The sequence below is a fragment of the Lotus japonicus genome, chromosome 1, assembly GCF_012489685.1.
Source record: "Lotus japonicus ecotype B-129 chromosome 1, LjGifu_v1.2".
In the NCBI taxonomy this organism is placed as follows: domain Eukaryota; kingdom Viridiplantae; phylum Streptophyta; class Magnoliopsida; order Fabales; family Fabaceae; genus Lotus; species Lotus japonicus.
In genome coordinates this window covers 124,172,616-124,193,236 of record NC_080041.1, presented here as the reverse complement: position 1 = coordinate 124,193,236, position 20,621 = coordinate 124,172,616, and positions in this window count along the sequence as shown.

Genomic DNA, 20,621 nt, shown 5'->3' with positions numbered 1-20,621 from the left:
GCCCAATTGAAGAAGTTGGAACAGAAAGAAGAAGGTGATGCTGGAACAGGAAGAAGAAGAATTTTTCTTTTATTTTTTAATTCATTTTTAACGGAATATTCTGTTAGTTTTTTGACGGAAGTTAACGGAAAACCAATTTTGCAACCGGGTGTATAGTTGGAGGACGTGTTTTGCTAATTTTGAAGTTTGGGGACGATTTTCGCAGGAAGGCAATAGTTGGGGGACCAAAAGTGCAATTAAGCCAATTATATTTAATGTTTTATTCATTTTGTTCCAGAAAAAATGCTTTTATTCTTTTTTTAAAAGTGGTTCAAATGCATTAAAATGTTTTTAGTGTCTCAAAATTTTACCATTGGCAATATTTTGTGTCTCAAAATACAAAACCTTTATAATTTCTTTAGTGGAAAACATTATTCATGTTGTAACAATAAAATTTATTTTGTTATAATTAATGTTAATTAGAATTAAGAAAATACTCCAAAAACAACGGGAAAAAACTTTTAACATAATTTTATTATACTGTATGTCTAAATTTATGTTTTAAATTTAACTAAATAATGAAATATATTGGCAATGTTACCGCTTAAATTATATTCACAATGTGCATCCTTAATCATTTGATTAAATTAAAAATTTAGAAATTAAACCTCCGTTGCGCATCGCGCGGGTATACTCCTAGTTTACTAAACAATACTCATACATAGAAAATTACACTTAAACTGGAAAAAGGACTCAAACAGCCGCGTAAGATGGTCTACCACGGAGGTCGTGCACAAAGATAAACAAGAAAGATGGGAAGTGGTTGTGAATGCCTGACAGCTTGAGCCTCTATTAGGGGTTGGAACTCGAAACTCATTTCCAAGACTTTGGTCATGGGATTTGATTGTCTACCCCCAACAATTAGGATCTAGATGGATCCTACTCTCATGAGATCCTATATGGGGTCTTGATTGTAAAGTATCAGAATTCAAAAAGATTACAATATTGAAGGATCCTAAGATTCGGATCTATATCTTGACAATACTAGTTTGTACATCATAGCAAAAGAAAATTAATAAAAATATGACATGGTTTCAAGTTTTGACGATTAAAAAATGTTATTTAAGATTATTTGACATGATTATGATATGTATCAATGCTGATGTTCCTGATCTCCTCACGTGGCAAAGCAGTTTGCATGGGGCGTATTCAGCCAAGGATGGCTATCAATGGTTGAGAAGGGATGCCTCGGGAAGTTTCTCTGGTGACAGTTGGAACTGGATCTGGAAGCTTCATGTTCCGCATAAGGTTAGGCTTTTTATCTGGCAATGTTGTCACAATGCTGTCCCTACGACTACTACTTTGGCTCATCGTGGAATCCCTCTTGTGGTCACTTGCCGGTGCTGCAGAGTGCAGCCGTGTGCCTGAGTCTCTTCTTCACTGTCTTCGTGACTGCGAGGTTGCTAGGCAGGTGTGGGTTGCTAATGGCTTTGCTTCCACGAGATTCTGGGGCAGTGCTTCATTCTGTGCTTGGATGGACATGGTACCTCAGGATTTGTGGGGTAAGTTTTGCATTATGGTATGATGTATTTGGCGTTCCCGCGGTTCTTATGTGTTTGATGGGGTACCTCCTCACACGTCGACGCGACAACCTCGTTGGGTGCGGTGGCAATTTCCTCCAGAGGGGTGGACTTCCTTCACCGTTGATGGTAGCTCCAAATGTAACCCTGGCCTTGCGGGTTTTGGCGGTGTGCTTAGGAATGATGGTGGTGGTTTCCTTCTGGGTTTTGCGGGCTCTATTGGTCACTTAGAGATTTTGCATGCTGAGTTGATGGCAATTTATCAGGGTCTGAGGCTTTGTTGGGATAAGGGATATCGGCAGGTGGTAGTTCACTCCGATTCTACTATGGCCATTGACGTCGTGAAGGGTCCAGCTGCGCGGTTCCATGCGTATGCTTCGTTGGTTGGCTCTATTACCGCCTTAGTTGCTCGAGCTTGGCGTGTGGAGATCTCGCATACTCTTAGGGAGGGGAATGCTCCAGCGGATTTCATGACGAATATGGGTGCATACTTGCCTACTGTGCAAGTAGTCTAATACCACTCCCCCCATGCTGGATTGGAGCCTTTGTTGTTAGCGGATAGGCTTGGTGTCCATCATCAAGGCCTTAGTTTTGTTTTAGCATCATCTACCAATTTTTTTTTTTTGATTGATACCACTTCTAATCGCAGAAAATTAAAAACCTAAATTTTTTTATTTAGGGACTAAAATCAAAATGGACATATATGTAGTAACCAAAAAGAAAAATGGAGATATATTCATTATAAAACCTTGAATCCAAACGCTCACTCAGAAAAAGAGTAGCCGCGCTCGCTCCCTCGCTTTTCTGATGGGGGAGTTGTTATTGGAAAATCAACTGATGACAAGCAGCTAGTTGTGAAAGGATCACCACCACCTGCTCCTCTCACAACTTTTGTGGAAGTTATTGGTATTGTTGACAGTGATAAGTCCATTCGCGCTGAGATGTGGACCAATTTTGGTGATTCAATTGGTATCATTTTCTTTTCCATTCTTCAATTTTGTAATGAAATTCCTAAGTACATGGGTTCTGATGTTTTTTCCTCTGTTGGCAGATATGGTCAGCTACTAGAAGCTTTGTCAGCTTGCTAATGGTGAATTTAAGCACTTGTTCCTGTGAGTTATAACAAGCTTATCAGATGATACAAAGTTCACTCTATCATATGGAAAACTAGAGGAGACATGATCATTGTTTTAGCAACAATGTATGGACATTTCATTTGTTTTGTTTTCTCTTGGTAAATAACTTTTACTGATTATAATTGAAGTCTAGAGTGTTTTATTTTCTTTTGTCAAGCATAATAGATCATATTCTTATTTTTGCAACTCTTGTCTATCATCTAGAGAGGCATGCATCAACTTAGTTCAGAGACCTTCCACAGGAAAAAGGAGGAGCATCTAATTTGAAGAAAAAATAAAAATTGTTAAACACTTTAACTGTAATATTGGACTGCACATCCATCTCTCCGTCTTAGCAAGCATATAATTATTCATCTTTGCCTATCTGCTCGAATACTTTATATTTGATCCTACAATTTTAGGGTATGTTTGAGAGTACATGCATTCTAATTCTATTACTCACCTTTAGTTTTCTTGCCCCCAATTTGTACGGACTAGAAACCAATATTGTAATGAGTGCAGTGCATAGTACACGATTGTTTCTTTTTATAATCTAACCCTTCACGTTCTTGAATAGGATTAGGGGTGGCAAAATGAGCTTGACCCGTTAGGTCAGCCCGTTTGGCCCACATTTTTGCGGGTTGGGTTGAGACATTCAACCCAAAAATCAAAAGTGGGTCAGTCTAATTCAACCAGCATTTTTTCGAGCTAATGCGAGTTAGGCTCATTCCGCTCCGACAACAACCTGTATTGTAGCTTTTAATGGTGATGAAAATTTGAATGTTGATCATTGTGGTGGTGGTAATGAAGAAGCGAGTGTATCTTCTTCCAAGAGAGCATCTAATGTTTCGAATTCAACTTAGAAGTTTTGAACTAAGACTATGTTATTGTGAGATTGTTGGACTTTGATTTATGCTTTTGTTGTTTTAAAAGACATTAATGAGTTGTGAATTTTGGAACTTGTGAGTTGGTTATGAATTCGTTGACTTTATTTTTAGTGTAATTGTAAAGAACAAAGCTACAGGGCATGAAGGAAAACAGACATGAGTAGCATGATTGGGCAATCTAACCAATCAAAGTCGGTGAAAATAAATTAGATGGGAGAGAAAAATCAGGTAATTAATCAACAAACAATTGAAATGTTCATTGTCGTGACCTTTGTGGACGGGTTCCTCGTGTCTTATAGAATTTTCCAATTCTAAAAATTGATTCTTTTGTGAAATTGACCCTTTAATTGTTTATTATTATCTAGTTGAGATGAATCAAAGAAATCTATATCTATCTATATATATTAGAAAAGAACAACTTCTAGCATGACGTGTCGCTCCCACAGGCCAAGTTAGTGACGTGTCGCTCCCAGATTAATTCTCATAAAAATTATTCCACGTGTCAATTTGTTAGAGGATATAATTTTCAATTGATATATATTTTAATTTTATATATTCTAACCTAATTAATTGATATTATTTTAGAAGATATAATTTTCAATTGATATATGTTTTAATTTTATATATTCTAAAATAATTGATTGATATTATTTTAAAAGATAAGATTTGGTCTTTTAATTTATTTTAAATTTCTTTTTAGAATAAATTGATTAATTTTTATTGAATTTTCGAATTTTTTATTAATTCGGGATTTTATGAGTTTTTATTGTGATTTGCTAGATTTTGTTAGTTTTTATCTATCTTTATTTAATACCATTTTTAATATTAGATTTGATTGAGATTTAGGTTGTTAATTTCTTAATTTTATTTTAATTTATCTTATCATTTATTTTAAATCCAGAAAATACTTTATTTTATTTTAGATTCACTTTAAGAGTATATTAATTAAATTTTCTTAAATTTTCAGATTTTTAATTAATTCAGGATTTTATGAGTTTTTATTGTGATTTGCTAGACTTGGTAGTTTTTATCTATCTTTATTTAGTACCTTTTTAAATTTTAGATTTGATTAGAATTTATGTTGTTTATTTCTTAATTTTATCTTATTATGTATTTAATTTTACTTCCCGGAAATATTTTATTTTATTTTACATTTATTTATAGAGTATAATAATTAATTTTTATTGAATTTTTGAATTTTTAATTAATGCAGGATTTTATGAGTTTTTATTGTGATTTGTTAGATTTTGATAGTTTTTATCTATCCTTATTTATTATTTATTTAATTTTAATTTCATGAAATATTTTATTTTATTTTTGAGTTACATTTAGAGTATAAATGAATTTTTATGGTATTTTTATTGAATTTTCATATTTTTATTTAATTCAGGATTTTATGAGTTTTTTATTGTGATTTGTTAGATTTTGGTAGTTTTTATCTATCTTTATTTAGTACCTTTTTAAAGTTTAGATTTGATTAGGATTTAGGTTGTTTATTTCTTGATTTTATCTTAATTTATCTTATTATTTATTTAATGCTAATTCTAAGAAAAGGGAGTTGATTTGGTGCTGAGGGTCTACAAAGCTACCATGGACACGCAGAGATTTGATAGCTGCTATTTCTATCTCTGCCACATGTCGCGATCACGACAGAGGTATGCCGTAAGATGATGTTACGTGAAGAAGAGTTTATCATGCTGTGATTGATGGTTTGTGCTATTTCGTTTATCCTTTGTTCGTAATTCAATCCTGGATTCTTAAATTTCACATATTTTGTGTGTTTTGATCCAAAAGTTTACAAATTTTTGCATAGACCCTTTAACGAATCATTGTTGAAGACGTAATGTTTTTTCTATTGTTCTACTTCCGCTTTTGTATTTTTTTAAACCAGATTTTAGTATAGTTTGTAGAAATCCATGCGTTTGAAGCCATTCTAAACCAGATTTTGGTATAATTTATAGAAATTTACGAAACTTAGGATAGCCTGAATTTATATTCATTTCTCAAATTTTGCACGTTTTTATTCATTATGTTTGAGCTGTGTATATAAGTATACTATTTGCACTGTATGTGAATGATGCACAACTTACTATTTTTTTTTAATGATGCACAGGTCAGTCAAATTGATGAAAGCATATGAAGAGCTCACATTTAATCTTCATGAGTATGGTTAGCTCATTCTTAAGGTTGGTTCATGTTTTTCTCAAACTCATTAGTTTTGCATATACTCATGTTTTAGTATGTCAATTGGGTGACTTATCTTACTTTACTCTATATATTTCCTTAAGTTCAATTTAAATTGATTGTTAGTATAAGTTTATTGGTGAAGTAACCACAATTATTTTGGGTGAGAGAATTATTTTGTTTTTTTCTTACATATATAGATAATTTGCTGGGGTGCGCACATATGAGGCAATACATCATTTTTTGTTTCTCTTGACTGAAATGTTCCTTTGATTTTTTGTTTCACAAGGACTCTACCCCAAGATTCACAAATACACTAAATACAATTCTTTCACCACAGTCCTTTCAAATTGGTGAAAGAGAGTATTTTGTTCTTCAAGACTTCATTTTGGGTTTCTGTTTCAATCTTCTTCGTGAATTGATTTTGTTCTTCAACTAATTGTAAGATGTCATATGCTTTAAGGATTCGTGCTTTTATCTTCTTAATCAAAAGCAAAATGATTGAGGAAAAGAAAATCTTCTAGGGTGCAGAATATTCACTAATTGGAAAAAAAAAATAACACGTGTCATTCTCAGATTAATTCTCATTAAAAAATACATTTTAAAATTTTAGATTTGATTAGGATTTATGTTGCTTATTTCTTGATTTTATCTTAATTTATTTTTGATTTATTTTTAGAGTAAAAAAAATACATTTTTAAATTTTAGATTTGATTAGGATTTAGGTGGTTTTTTTCTTGATTTTATCTTAATTTATTTATTATTTATTTTTAGAGTATTAATTAATATATCCCAAACTTTTTTTTAAGAAGAGTGAGTTTGAAAGCTATAGCTTAAGTTAATTTGTTAATATATTTCCAAATAATAATAATAATAATAATAATAATAATAATAATAATAATAATAATAATAATAATAATAATAATAACAACATGTGTGTGCGGATATGAGCCGGTTGGGTACTATAGTACCCATACCCGCACCCATACCCTCTATTCTTTGCGGGTAATTATCTATACTCAACCTCATACCCATTTAGCGGTTTTTTACCCTACTCATAGTGGATATTTTTTGCGGGTACCCTATGATTTTGAGACCCATTGTCATCCATAGATTTAGATTTTAGCAAAGATGGATAGCTTCCTATAACGACATTGAATTGTCTAAAGGTGGAGAGCTTCGAGTTGCTACCCACGTGAGTATGGAGACGGGTACATGTAATTTTTAAAAACGCGGGTATGGAGATGGTACTATAGTACCTACCCATTGTCATCCCTACTTAGTTGGAATAAACACAATAATGTTATACTTTATGATATATCTTACACAGTCCTGATTTGTGCTACTATCACATTAATTTTTTTTTAAGATTAATATGTTGATAATTCCTTATATCTATGATTTGTGTTATCGTCTTCATATTTACAAAGAATGTGAAACGAGTTCCTCTTTATCTCAATCGGGCTTAGAAGAGAAGTCTTTATGTCCACTTTACTCATCAATTCTGACTTTTCTATTTCATTCGTTGTTTAATATATTTTTAATAATCAAAGTATTAATTAATATATCAAATACAATAGACATATTTCCCGTGCAACGCGCGGGTAAAAAACACTAGTAGATACAAAAAAAACATTGTTAGCTTTTTGTTCATTAGACAAAGAAATGGGAGCGAGAGTTTTTTATTTTTTCTCATTGTACAACCTATTTTTTTATGGTATATCATATTCTTAAAGTGAGCTAACCCGCCAGTCTGTCAAAATATGGGTTGGGTTGGGTTGAGACTTCCAACCCAGATACCAAGAGTGGGTCAGTCAAACCCAACCCACATTTTGACGGGCCAATAGCGGGTTGGGCTTGGCCCGCCTTGCCAACCCATATTTCCACCCCTAAATAGGATTATAGCTTAAAGTTCAATCTTTATCTATTATAATAATAATAATAATAATAATATATTTGACCTTATTTTATATTATAGGACTCATATTCACAACTCTTACCACTTGAGCTATCATTTTAGGACTATATACCACTTTAACTCTATTTTAGCCAAAAAAAAAAAAATTAATTACTTTAAAAAAATTGATTTTAATTGTTCATTTGAAAATTAAAACTCGCTATCACGACAAAAGAATCATAAGCTTATTCGACCTTATTTTATATTATATACATTTGAGAACTATTTAGTTAAGTTAAAGAAGTTTAATGTATGATTTACATATAAATTTTTTCACATTATTGTGATAAAAAAAATTGTCGTTAAATATGAAACTTAATTTATAGATATATATAGGGGAAGGGTAGCTCACTTGGTGAGCTAAGGGAATGAAGGGATTTGCAGGGTGAAGGGCCAGAGTTCGAATCTTGATGAATGAACTAATTTACTAACAATTAACAACTAATATTGCCCTATAATATATATATATCATCTTCTAAAAAAAGAATATAAAAATTCATTTATCAAAATAATCAGATTACAAGGAGGAGGAAGCCTCATAGGAGCATCCTTAATCTGAACACAATGAGAAGAGAAACTAGTTTTGCTAAAAATAATCAACAATCTTATTCGACCCCTCCGAACAAAAGAAAGATCAACAAAAACCAAAGAAGCGAACAAATGAAAACAAACACCATTAAAAAAAGAAGCATCGACGAGTTTCTTTGTCGACTAAGTAAATACTCCCCCTGTCCCTAAGTATAAGACCTAGTTTTAAAATTTTCATGTTCCTAAATATAAGAAATTTTACAATAATATAGCAAAACGTATTGTACTCTTTCATATATACTTCTTCCAAAGTTTTAATTACCACCTACCATTAATGCATTGATTACTAATGAGAGAAAATGAAAAAAGGGTAAATATGAAAGAATGTATGCATTTTTTTAAAACCAATACACTAATTAGACACATTTAATGCATTCTTAATAAACGCAATTTTTTGTATTGGATTTTATAATTAGGAACGGATTGAGTAAATTATAAGCGCTTTGATAATCAACCTTTTCATATCATTCGAACTTTTATCACCCTTATGCTGTAAATTTTGTAGTTTCATGAGATTTAACATATGTTAGATTCTAACATTTTTTCTTTGGATGGTGCAACATTACTACATTAGGCAAGAAAGGGATATCCGACTAAAATTCAACAAATTAGCATTTAGAAGCAAAACAATCTACGAATTAACACATTAAGGGTGAGAAAATTTGGCCTGAAATCAATTTCCGTCAAAAAATTTGTTATGGACTTTCTGGAAAACGTTTTCAATTTCTAAATGTGTGGGAAAGAGATTCTATATGTTTTCCTAACCTCTGAAAAACGTTTCCAATTTGCTGAAAAAATAAAGTTGGATGTCAAGTCATTGCTTCTTATCAACGCAAACATCCAGTGTTGGTACTGACACTCACCGCATATCAATGTGCACAATACGAATTGGTTAGATTGCAAAAATTCCGTATTTTTTTAAAAAAATTCAACATGTTTTATATTTTATTTCATCATTTAAGATTTAGTGTTGTTTGTTTTTGCAGGTTTTACCTCATCAAATCGTTCCGTTTTTATTACGTTTTGGTACTTCTCCGTTCAACTACATACTGGTGTAATAAACAACATTTCATGGAACATGCTTTCTTCAAAATCATCTGAGGTTAATTGTGCAAGATCCGGGTGGCGAAAATTTTGCAAGGACATGAAAATTCAAACATTTGACATAGTTTATTTTAGCTTTGAAAAAATAGCAAATAGGATTATTTATGTTAAGGTTGTTTATGAAAATATTTAATCTTATGTTTTTATTGATTCCAATACTGTTGTATTTCTTATTTCTAATGGATTAAAGATTCCTTTGATTCAAACTTTCTTAACGTCTTAGTATTTAGTAATAAAACCTACGTTATAAATGAGTGGTTGAATCTTGAATTCATTATTATTAATAAACATCAAATAAAATTTGCCTTTGAAGATTATTGATTCTTGAACAAATTTAACATTTTTCAAATTCTGAATTTTACACATTTTTCTACAAAATTATTAAAATACTATATTTGACCACAGTTCTTACACCAATAATTCGAAAATAATTTTTAGTGAAATAACAAACATCATTAACTAAATTTTTTCCCTTTTAAGAAAAAGCAATTTTGATGAGTGTTTAAATATGAATGCAATAAATGTTACATTCCTTATTTTGTACATAAATAACACAGTTATAATAATTAACATGTTTCTCATTCCCTGTTATTTATAAATTTTTGTTCACCAGTGTTGCTTTTGTCTAAAGCTCATTTTAGTTTGAATTTTTTCAGGTGATGTGGAGATTGGCTAAACAATACTGACTCAACATGGCAAAGAGCCCAGCGAAATTGAGTGACGCACCAAAACGAGGAGTTGGTGTGGATGTCATTCAGATGAGGTAGAAACTAGGCGTTGGAGATTCCAGAGTGCATGACGATTGATGTTGCCAAGCCGACGGAGGGGCTGCCCGGAAAGATCATAAAGACAGAGAGATGAGTGGGGAAATTTCAGCGGAGACGGTGTTAACTTGGATGGTTATGATGTGGATTAATTAAATGACGTGTCGAAACTTTAGTGGAGAGACAGGAAGCAGAGACAGATGATCTTGACTCTTTGGGTAAATAGGAAGTCTTATCAGCCTTTATAATGATCTAGATCTAGAGAAAGACTCATGATTTGTTGAATGTGAATATCTGCAGGAATGAAGAGATAAATTTTTCCGGTATTTTTAATTTTACACTTATTTTACTGCTTTATGTGGTTGTATTTTATCATGTTTTGCTTCCTTCTACATGTTTCATTTTCCACTATTGCTTGCCTTCTTTGTTTCGAATTTTCATTGTTTGATTTTCATTAGGAGTTTAATTAGTGGATTCTTCTTTTGATAAATCTTGATTGTTTCATTTTGTCTATGATTATTTCATGTTTTTGTGGTAGTGCTTGCTCTGATGCCTTAAAATAAATGTGAGAAGCACTGCAGTCTTATGTTGTTGGTGATAAATGTTATGGAGGATTGTAGCTAAAATTCAAAGCTTTAGTTCTAAACTTGATTATCTAAAGATCACTTTAAATTTGGTTTTCTAGGAATTTATTTTTTGTCTCAACTATGTTTGTTTCTTACAATTGAAAGTTCAGAATTTATAACTTATTTTCTGCAAGTTTCAAAGAGATCCCATTAGCTTATTTTCTACAAGTTTCAAATAGATCCCATTTAAATTGTTTGTTGGTTTTAACTGATAATAGTTTTATTTGTTTTGAAGTTCTACTAATAGTAGATGAGGACTCATTTCAAGAGTATAATTTAGTGAGTGAACTTATATAGCTCACTGAAAAGGTTAGGCTACTTCTCTTTATTCCACCAATGTGTCATATCTATTTAGTTTTCTTTTTATCAATTGATGTTTTATACAAGTATTTAGTTTTTTACGTTCAGGATGACCAGAATGAGGAGCAGAGGTTTGGTAGATTTACAAAAGATGTTCATATCTCATATAGATTAGCCTCAAAATTTAATATAGATGTTAAAATCTTATATTCACGGTATGGTTTTCTACCATTGCTCGAGATGTTTTATAACCAACATCACTTCTATGTTTTGTAGGTCATTGATTTTCATACATTCATAATGTAACCAAGGATAGCAAGTTTTGAAACTAGCTCTTAGTTGAAGGTCGATTTTTCCGTTCTCATAATTTGTAATAATGTAACCAATGATAGTAAGTTTTGATGTATTGCTCTTAATATGAGCTTATATAGGGGATGAACAATTGCTTAATACTTCTATTTTTGAATTTTGGTATTGTTTTGCTATTTTCATTTAGGTTCGCTGACCTGCGTCTTATTCCACTTGCGGGGAAATTTTCTAAGCATTTTATTTTAATATTTGGTTAGTTTAAAAGGAAATGACATCTATTCAATGATGCAGTGTGAGTTAAAGTGATAAAATGTTACTTTAATTTCATGGTGGCGTTTTTTAGGTTGGGAGATTATTTTTTTAATTCAATTGAAATGTTTTGACATCAGATTTTTTATTTTGCAGATATAAGATTAGGAAGGTGTTGGCTTTTGTCTGAGTACTCGTTTTCCTCGTTGGGGTTTTTCCCACTGGATTTTTCCTTTGGAGGTTCTAATGAGGCTCTTTCGCTAGCATATCTTTCACCAATCTAGCACAAGGTTTTTTAGGACATTGAGCTTTCTTGTCTTATCTTGGGATCTTCTTCCTTTATTGTCCTCTAAAGAATCTACATGAGAGGATTGTTCTCATGATTTATTCTATCTATCAATACGATCTATTTGTTCTCGAGAAAAAAAAAAAGATTATATGGAAGGTTCTCAAGGTGTGGAAATGGGAGGTGAGATTTTCTTGCCTTTCCAAATTTTATGAGAAAATTGAATTTTTTTTCCTTATATTAAAGAATTGATAAAGGTAATCTAATTGGTGATCGGTAATTATAAGGTTAAAATCTCCTAAGGGGTTGAGAATTTTACATGAAATTTCTACATAAAAATAAATGTTAATAAGATTTTATCAGAATATCATGTTAATTTCGTACTACATAACAATATAATCTACTTTAATTTTTTATACAAATTATTATAGGAGTTAGGTTCTCCTACGGGAAGGAACATTTTAAGAAGTACTTTCATTGTTAAACCTAATAGAAGATAAATTTTATATAATTTATGCATTTTTGTCTTCATATTTTTATAAATAATTATAAGGGTAAAATTTGTAAAAGTTGTGCGAAAGATTGGAGATTGTGTGATATTCGTTGTGGTTTTATTTTGTTGAGTGCTAATATTTTTTTTAGTTTCTTGATTCTAGCAGGTAAAAAAATAGAAAAATTAATTTCAGTATATCAATTTTGATATGAACATATGCAATGCACGGGTAAGAAACGCTCACAATAATTAATTGAGTTTCTTTTACTTTTATGAATAAATATAATTTATAGAATCATATCATAGATTAAGGAGTCAATATTCAATTTAAGTTAATGCATTTTCTTTTTTAAAAATTGTAAAAAAAAAATTGTGTTTGAAATTTAAAATGAGTACGAAATAATAGTAATTAGGGCCAAATTTTAGTCATATTTTAAAACATTTTTCTTAAATGAGTACTATATACTTATCTTTAGATCACATGGTAAAAAACTTCCACGGGGAAAAATAGTTTACATGAAAATAATTCATGTAAAAACTAATAATTTTTGTTCCCCTCCAACCCTTGAGTCTCATAACTTTTACGACTTTTTCTAATTCTCGGGATTTTTCATCTAATTTAAGGATATTTTTCATAATTTTAAAAATATTTAGGATTAAATATATATATATATGAAGTTTTGGTCAATTTTTGCAAGTTGTGTGATACTCATTGTGATTGATTTTAAACAGATTGAATGCTCATTTTTTTTCATATCTTAAATCATTAATACATGCCTAAATAATGAGATCAACATTCGTCGTTCAACGCACGGGGTAAAAACGCTAGTAATAGTCTTAGAACATTTTTTGTACAAGAGGAAGCTAATAGTCTTAGAACATAACATTAATATATAAATTTATCTCAAAAACTAATAATCAAGAAGAGTTGCATAAGGACTAACCTACCTTGCGTGATGATTTCCGTGTGGCTTGATTGTTGTTGTTGATAAGATTTTGAATTGTCGTTATCGTTTATTTTGAAATTCTTATCTTATGTTTATTTTGAATTTGAATGTCATTATCTTATCTTGTTTTAAAATTTGAATTTTGCTGTTTGTTATTGGGACTAACCCTAATGTTTGCTACTTGTCTAATTAGGCGCTTAACACTTTAATTGATGAGCCATCGAGTGGTGAAGTTTGATTTTCGTGACGATAAAGAGTTGTTCGACGGCTAGGTGACAAGGCTTAGTGGCGGTGAAAAAGAAGCTTGCAAAACGAACGTTTTAATAATTGTTGTCTTTTGAATTTGTGAATTTGATCTCGTCGGATGTTGGATTTTTGAATTGAGCTAGCGGTTTACGTAGGATTTTTATCGGGATTATATTTCTATTATTATTATTATTATCACGATAACCGACATTTAAATTTGCATATTATTAATCGGATAATGATTTTAAAATCAAATGATAAAGGTTTTGAAAAGTTGATTAAAATGAAGTAATCAAACTGATTTTTGAACTTAAATGATGATTGAATCGATTTTGAAAGTGTTTTAAAAATGTGATATTGAAAACCTCATTTGAGTTCAAGTAAGAACTCAGACTGTTCTGTCTAAGGCAAGAATGAGCTTTCAATGAGGCATTGTGTCCGGTCAATTTACCTGAGAACTTCTCGAGCCATTGCTTGGGTGATGGTGAGCTTTTGTGATTTCGAAAATATCAACTCTTCTGGAAAAGAAAAGAAAAACTCGAGTTAGTCCCCATATTTGTTGGGTTACTAATGTGATCCCCGGTTTAGAAATTGGGGTGTTACATTTGTGGTATCAGAGCTTTGGTTGAGATAACCAGAGCTTTTAGGTAGACTTGTTTGCTTAAGATGTTTGAACTCTGAGATCGATTGATGGGATGTTAATCGAAGGAAGAGTGAGTTGATTGCTTGCTGTAATGTGTTTATGGATATGTATATAGATAGTTGATATACAGTAGTTTTAACTACCTTTTATACCCCCATTTTGAATACGGCCATAGGCATGAAATGGTTGTCCCTCCGTCATGTTCTTTTGGATTACACCAATTAGGTAGTTATCTTTCACAATGCTAGACTCGTAGAGCTCTTAAACTCCTACTTTTCGAAACTCTCATTGAAGAAGTGAGTTTTGAAATCCCTTTGGCTACAATCGCGGTATAGATGAAGGAGAATGACGTACAAGGATAGCGATGACTTGATGCCTTTACCAAAGATTACTGACTTAATGAACCAGTTACGATGAGTTGTTGACGATAAGGAATCAACCCCGGAAGAGTATAGGGACGTTAGAGACCTTGCTACCTTCTAGTTCTTTTAGTTAACCTAGTTTGTCTTTTCATTCGAATTCAAATTGGTTGTACCCACCTTATCTTGTGTCATAGTGTTGTCATTTTCGTGTTTTAGTCATGGAAGTCATAACCTTTTGACCATACCCCCATGAAATAAATTCCTTGTCTTTCACTTGAGAATTGTGATATTTTTGTGGTTAAGTTGTTCGATGTTGGGACGATGTCCTCTCCGTTAGTCATTATTGTGGGGTTGGTGTTATTGCGGTCGATGTGATGGTGGAAGGAACCATTGGCTAGACTTGGATGGTGGAGGGAACCATCTGGTAAATATGGATGAAGGAGGGATCCATCGTTAAACATGGATGGTGGATAAAACCATCGGTCAAACCAAGATGGTGGATGGAACCATCGGGAAAACATGATTGGTGGACAGAACCAACGATCGGATAATATGGTGGATGGAACCATCGGTCGAGCACGGTGGTGGAAGGAACCATCGAACAAATCAGAAGGTGGACGAAACCATCATGCGGGCAAGGTGGTGTATGGAATCATCGAACGAGTGAAGTGGTGGATGGAACCATTAAAGTCAAAGTCCGGAAAGATTTATTTTTCCCGTGTCTGCATTGTTGTTGTTGTTGTTGTTGTTTCTTTAGCTGTTGTGAAATGGTGGAAGGAACCCTTAAACTCGAAGTCCGTGAGGATTTGTTTCCGTGTCGGTGTGGTTGCTGCGGTTGCTGTTGTGGTTTGGGTTGTTGTCGTTGTCTTGGTTATTGTTAATCTCGAAACCTGGTCGGGATGGCGATCAGTACGTCTCGACGTGAGCATAACGTTTGTGTTTAAAGTAGTCATTGAGTTTCTCCTTGAATGTAGAATCGAGCATTTGAGGAACGAGCAAGTTCCTTAGCGAAGGTAATTTGGAACCAAGTCATGAGTGACGCGACTTGAAGTTCGGGGAAAACAATATCCCGAATTGCTTTCCTGACTCTTAAGTTTCGAGGTCGAAACTTTTGTAAGGGGGTAGAATTGTAAGACCTTGTTAAATAAGTTATTACGAAATAAGTATATTATTATGATAATACATGAATTGGTTGATCTTTGTCTATTGTCTGCTTCCCGTAAATTGATTGATTTAAAGTTGTCGTAATTATGTGAATGTGTGTATAGTATGAATACATGGTAATGTCTCATAGGATGACACCATTGATGACCCGGGTTTATATGATGTTTTTAGGGTTTTTACTTGTAGGTTTTGAGTCTTTTTCTTGTGTCTCATGTAGTGTTTCATGCATTCTCATGCATTTTTTATCTTTTCTTGAGTCTTTGTTTAGTTTTGGTAATTTTGTAGTCTTATAGGGAGTTTTCTTGCATTTTAAGTTAAGTTTAGGACTTGCATGATTTTCTTTTGTTTTATGAAGGACCTCTTGTGCTAATGAGCTCTTTGAAGCTTCTAGATTCTTCCTTGACTTGTTGGTTAGGTTTGGAGAGCAGAAACTGAAGGTAATAGAAGGCCAAGAAGCATGGAATTGAAGGAGGACTTAAAGAGGATTGAAAGAGGAGTTACAGAAGCCAAAGAGTCTTTTTTAAGCGAGCTGGAGCGCCTAGGCGTTGGCAGGCGCTGGGTAGGCGCCAATTAGCTCCAGAGAGCATGTTTTCAGGATGGAATTGGCGCTCAGGCGCTCTGAATTGGCGCCTGAGCGCCCAGAACAGCCCAGACTCGGGAATTTTGCCTATAAATAGGATTTTAGTCATTTTCTTTTGTAATCTTTTGATACTTTGTAAAATTCAGAGGTAGAGGATCATCTAGGAGAGTGAGAGAGGGCTTCCAAGCTTGTAATTCAGGTTCTTAGCCAAGCATGGCTCTAGCTTGGCTAATCTCTCTTCTTTTGCTTTGGATTTCTTTGTAAGACTTTTTATATTTGGGTTATAACCTTAAGTTCTTTCCCACATGTTCTTCTTCTTCCCTTGAATCCCATTTTCTGAATTTCAATCTAAGCTTGTATGCATGCTTGCTTTATACTATTCTATAATCAGAACGGAAGTTTGTTATAGATTAGGGAACCGATTTGGGATTACCCCTTCTATACTTGCTACTAGGAATAGAGGAAGGGTTGGGGTTTGATGGCCTGAAATTGCATGATCTAAAACCTCATATAAATGACTAAGTACACAAGGAATTGGGCTTAGCTTTTAGTATGAGAGAATTGCTTATGTGAGGAATCAATAAGTGAGTAGCTAGGCTATATCATCAAGGAGAGATTCATGAGTTCATGTGCTTAGAATGATGTGCTTAATTTGACTAGTTGAACAAGAACCCAAAGCATGTTATTTTCTGAGTTTATTTTCCCTTTTTACTACTTCGACGTTTCTTCATTTCAATAATACAAACCTTCATACTCAAGACTTGAACCGAATTCATTCACTCACAATCCCTGTGGTTCGATATTTAAAACCGGGTGGATTCCGTACACTTGCGGATTTACCAACAACCATCTTTGTTGTTGTTGTTGTTTCTGTTGTAAGTTGAATGTCGGAAAACAACATAAGTCTTATTTTTGTAGTTAGTCGTCGGTAGAACGACATAAATGAATAATATTTAGAAATAGATTTAGGTTAATTATTTAATAAATCATATGAATCATAAAAATAAAAATTGAAATAATAGTAATCATTTTGTGGTTTTCGAAATTGGTGACTAGGAGAGAGAAAAGTATGGTAAAAGTCTAATTTGGAGTTGTTAAAGGGGTTTTCCATAAAATTTGATTAAACCTTTCAAAAATTGTATTAGAATAGAATAAAGTGAATTCTTTTCTAGAGATGATATTACCAAAATGCACGGAGGCCGACCCCTTGGACCTTTCCACACTTGGCTTGCCATGGTCATTATGCACTCTCCCTATAAGATTCCAAATCAAACTAGAAGAAATGTTTATCACCGTTATTTTATTTAGTTGTTATTTCTTTTGAAAAAAAAACTTAAGCAATTGAATAACTGCTTTCTTGCGTTGCATGGAAAATTTGCTCCTCTTTACCAATTTGCCCCGCACTAGGATCATACAAGCTTAATGTTGATGCTGCATGTTCTAATTTCTATGGCATGTTAACAAGTGGTATCAGAGTCGATGATTGGTGTAGCCATGGTTACGGCTCCTTGTGTCGAAAGTCTTCCTAGCATTAGTGGTTAGGCGGCGTGTTCCGTTGATGGAGATCCAACGGTGGTGCAAGTAATTGGAGGTTTGCGCTTGAGATGGACTCACACTTGAGGGGGAGATTGTTGGCATGTCAAATGTGAGTAAAGAAGTCCCACATTGGATGGTTAGAGAGAATGAACATTTTTTAAGTGAGAGGACCCATACACCTAATACCTTAAGGTTTTGGGTTAAGATGTGGCGTCCAAGATCTCCTTGGTGTTCTCCTCGGCCTTGCCCCATGAGTCCTCGCCGTGACTCTCCCCAACAAGTGGTATCAGAGCCGATGGTTGGTATATGTAAGACCCGGATAATTTATGCGATTAATTAACTAATTATTTATCCGTTATTGGGCGATAAGCACTATTAAGCTTAAGTTGATGTGTTTCGGAACAACATCGTTAGATTCGTTCGCTTTCCTGAAAAGTTTGGAAACAACGCTTCGTTGTAGGAAGATCACCAAATCCCGACTTGCGTTAGAGCGAGAATTTAATTTCTCTTACGTCCTTATGAGGATGTATGTTTGATTTGGTGAAAAATGATTGTGTCGTCATTGTTACTATTATTATTATTATATGAAATAAATAAAAAAGTACAGGAAGAAAATATTGGAAGAAAGAAATAGTCACGTAAGTGACTAGTAAGAAATATATATATATATATATATATATATATATATATATATAAAAGCCACGAGAATGACTTAGAAAATGTGAGTGTACACATTTCGTTAACATTCTGTTTCTTAATCACTTAAACTTGCTTAACGTGATTTTGAATTATATCATAGAGTCCTTATAATTTTTAGGATAATGATTTATTTTCCTAATATTTTTTTCTATAACTTTATGAGTTAAATCTTACATTACCAAAATCAATATATACTCAAAATCCTATTCAATATATATGTTTTTCAAATCATAAGATATAATGGTAGTTTAAATAGAATAAATAAATTATAATGAAAAGGAACTAGAAAGTACTGGGCCAGAAATGAAAGATTGAAGCGTGAGGTGTATAAATGATAGCATGACGAGGATCATGGAAACAAACTGAAGAGACACATGGCAAGCGTGATAAGGATTAAGAAAATATACGTGTAGATTGAAGAATTGTTTGTGCTGGCAAAGCTATGAAGCTAGGAGCATGAGGTGTGCAAAGTTTAAGATCAGAATTCTTACTATAAAAAGAGGAGGCCAACACTCCCATAAGAACGGGAAAAAAAAAATTGTGAGCTTGCTTAAAGGTTTGCCTATTAAATTCTTGAGTTTTTAGTTTGAGTGTGAGGGAATTTTTGAGTTTTGAGAGCGGAAGCTAGGATCTTGAAGCTTAGCATTTTCTAAAGCGATTAATTTTTCAAAGATCTGAAAGGTCACGAGGTTCGCAACTTTTATGCACTACTCACGAAGGTAAGGGTAGCTCAGTATAGAGTGTCTTTGAGTCTTGCCTGCTTTAATTTCACTGTATGTGTTTGAGATGAAGGTGTTTAATTTGATTGCGAAGTTGACTTGTTTTACTGTGATATATATTTGATTACACTTTCGTTTCTGAGGCTTCTGCTAAATGTTTTCTAGGCTTCGGCCATTGATTATTGTTGAAATTATGAATAACATGTTGTTATTCTGAGTTGATTATTGGTTTGGAAATTGTCATTGACTGACTTGACATATAGGGAAAGTGGCATCCAGTGGTTGTCGTTCCACATGGTTGTCCCGTCTTTTGAGGCGTTATTAAGTGGCATCCAGTGGTTGTCGTTCCACATGGTTGTCCCGTCTTTTGAGGCGTTATTAAGTGGCATCCAGTGGTTGTCGTTCCACATGGCTGTCCCGTCTTTTGAGGCGTTATTAAATGGCATCCAGTGGTTGTCGTTCCACGTCTGTCCCGTCTTTTGAGGCGTTATTAATCGATCCATTTTGGTAGCAGCATATAGTTGCATTATAGGGAACTAACACCTGACCCTATGTTGTTGGATTTTAATTATTGGTTTATTGATATCTGATTTGATGCTACATTGTTGAGGTTATTATTATCTGAGTTAATCTATGTTGAGTTGTTGATATATGAGTTGAGTGATGTTGCTAGTTTAATTACCATGATAGGTAATTAAATTTGAATAGCATGATTTTCTCTTTTATACATGATAATTGCATGGAGTTAACCCTTTCTATTTGCTACTTGTTGTTTGGGCGCTTAACGCTATTAGGCGAGATGAAGATCCTTCCGCCGAGGTTTAGCTGCTTGAGTTGGAGATCGAGTTGTAAGCGGTGGAGTAGAGGTGTGAGAAGCAGCTTTGCTTCTCTTCTTGTGGACTATGTTTGAGTCTCCTTTTCTATATGAGAACTCTGTTATTAAAGCCTTACTTCCGCCACTGTTAAAGTGCGCATGTTTATTCTGAACCTTCCTTATGGTGTTGTAAACTATTATTACTATATATCGGGAAACAGTTTATTTAAATAAAGTTATCATGTGTTTCCAACCCTATGGTATTCATTCTCATTTTAAAAAAAATATCCTTGGATTTTAGGGATTGCAGAATAGTCCTTAGACTTTGTTAGGTTACTAATGTGATTCCTCAGTTGAGAAATTGGGGTGTTACAGTATAGCCATGGTTACGGCTCTTTGTATCAAAAGTCTTCCTAGCGGTGTGGCTAGGCGGCGGGTTCCGTTGACACAGTGAAGCGAACGGCGGTGCAAGGGTGGATATGCTTCCGCG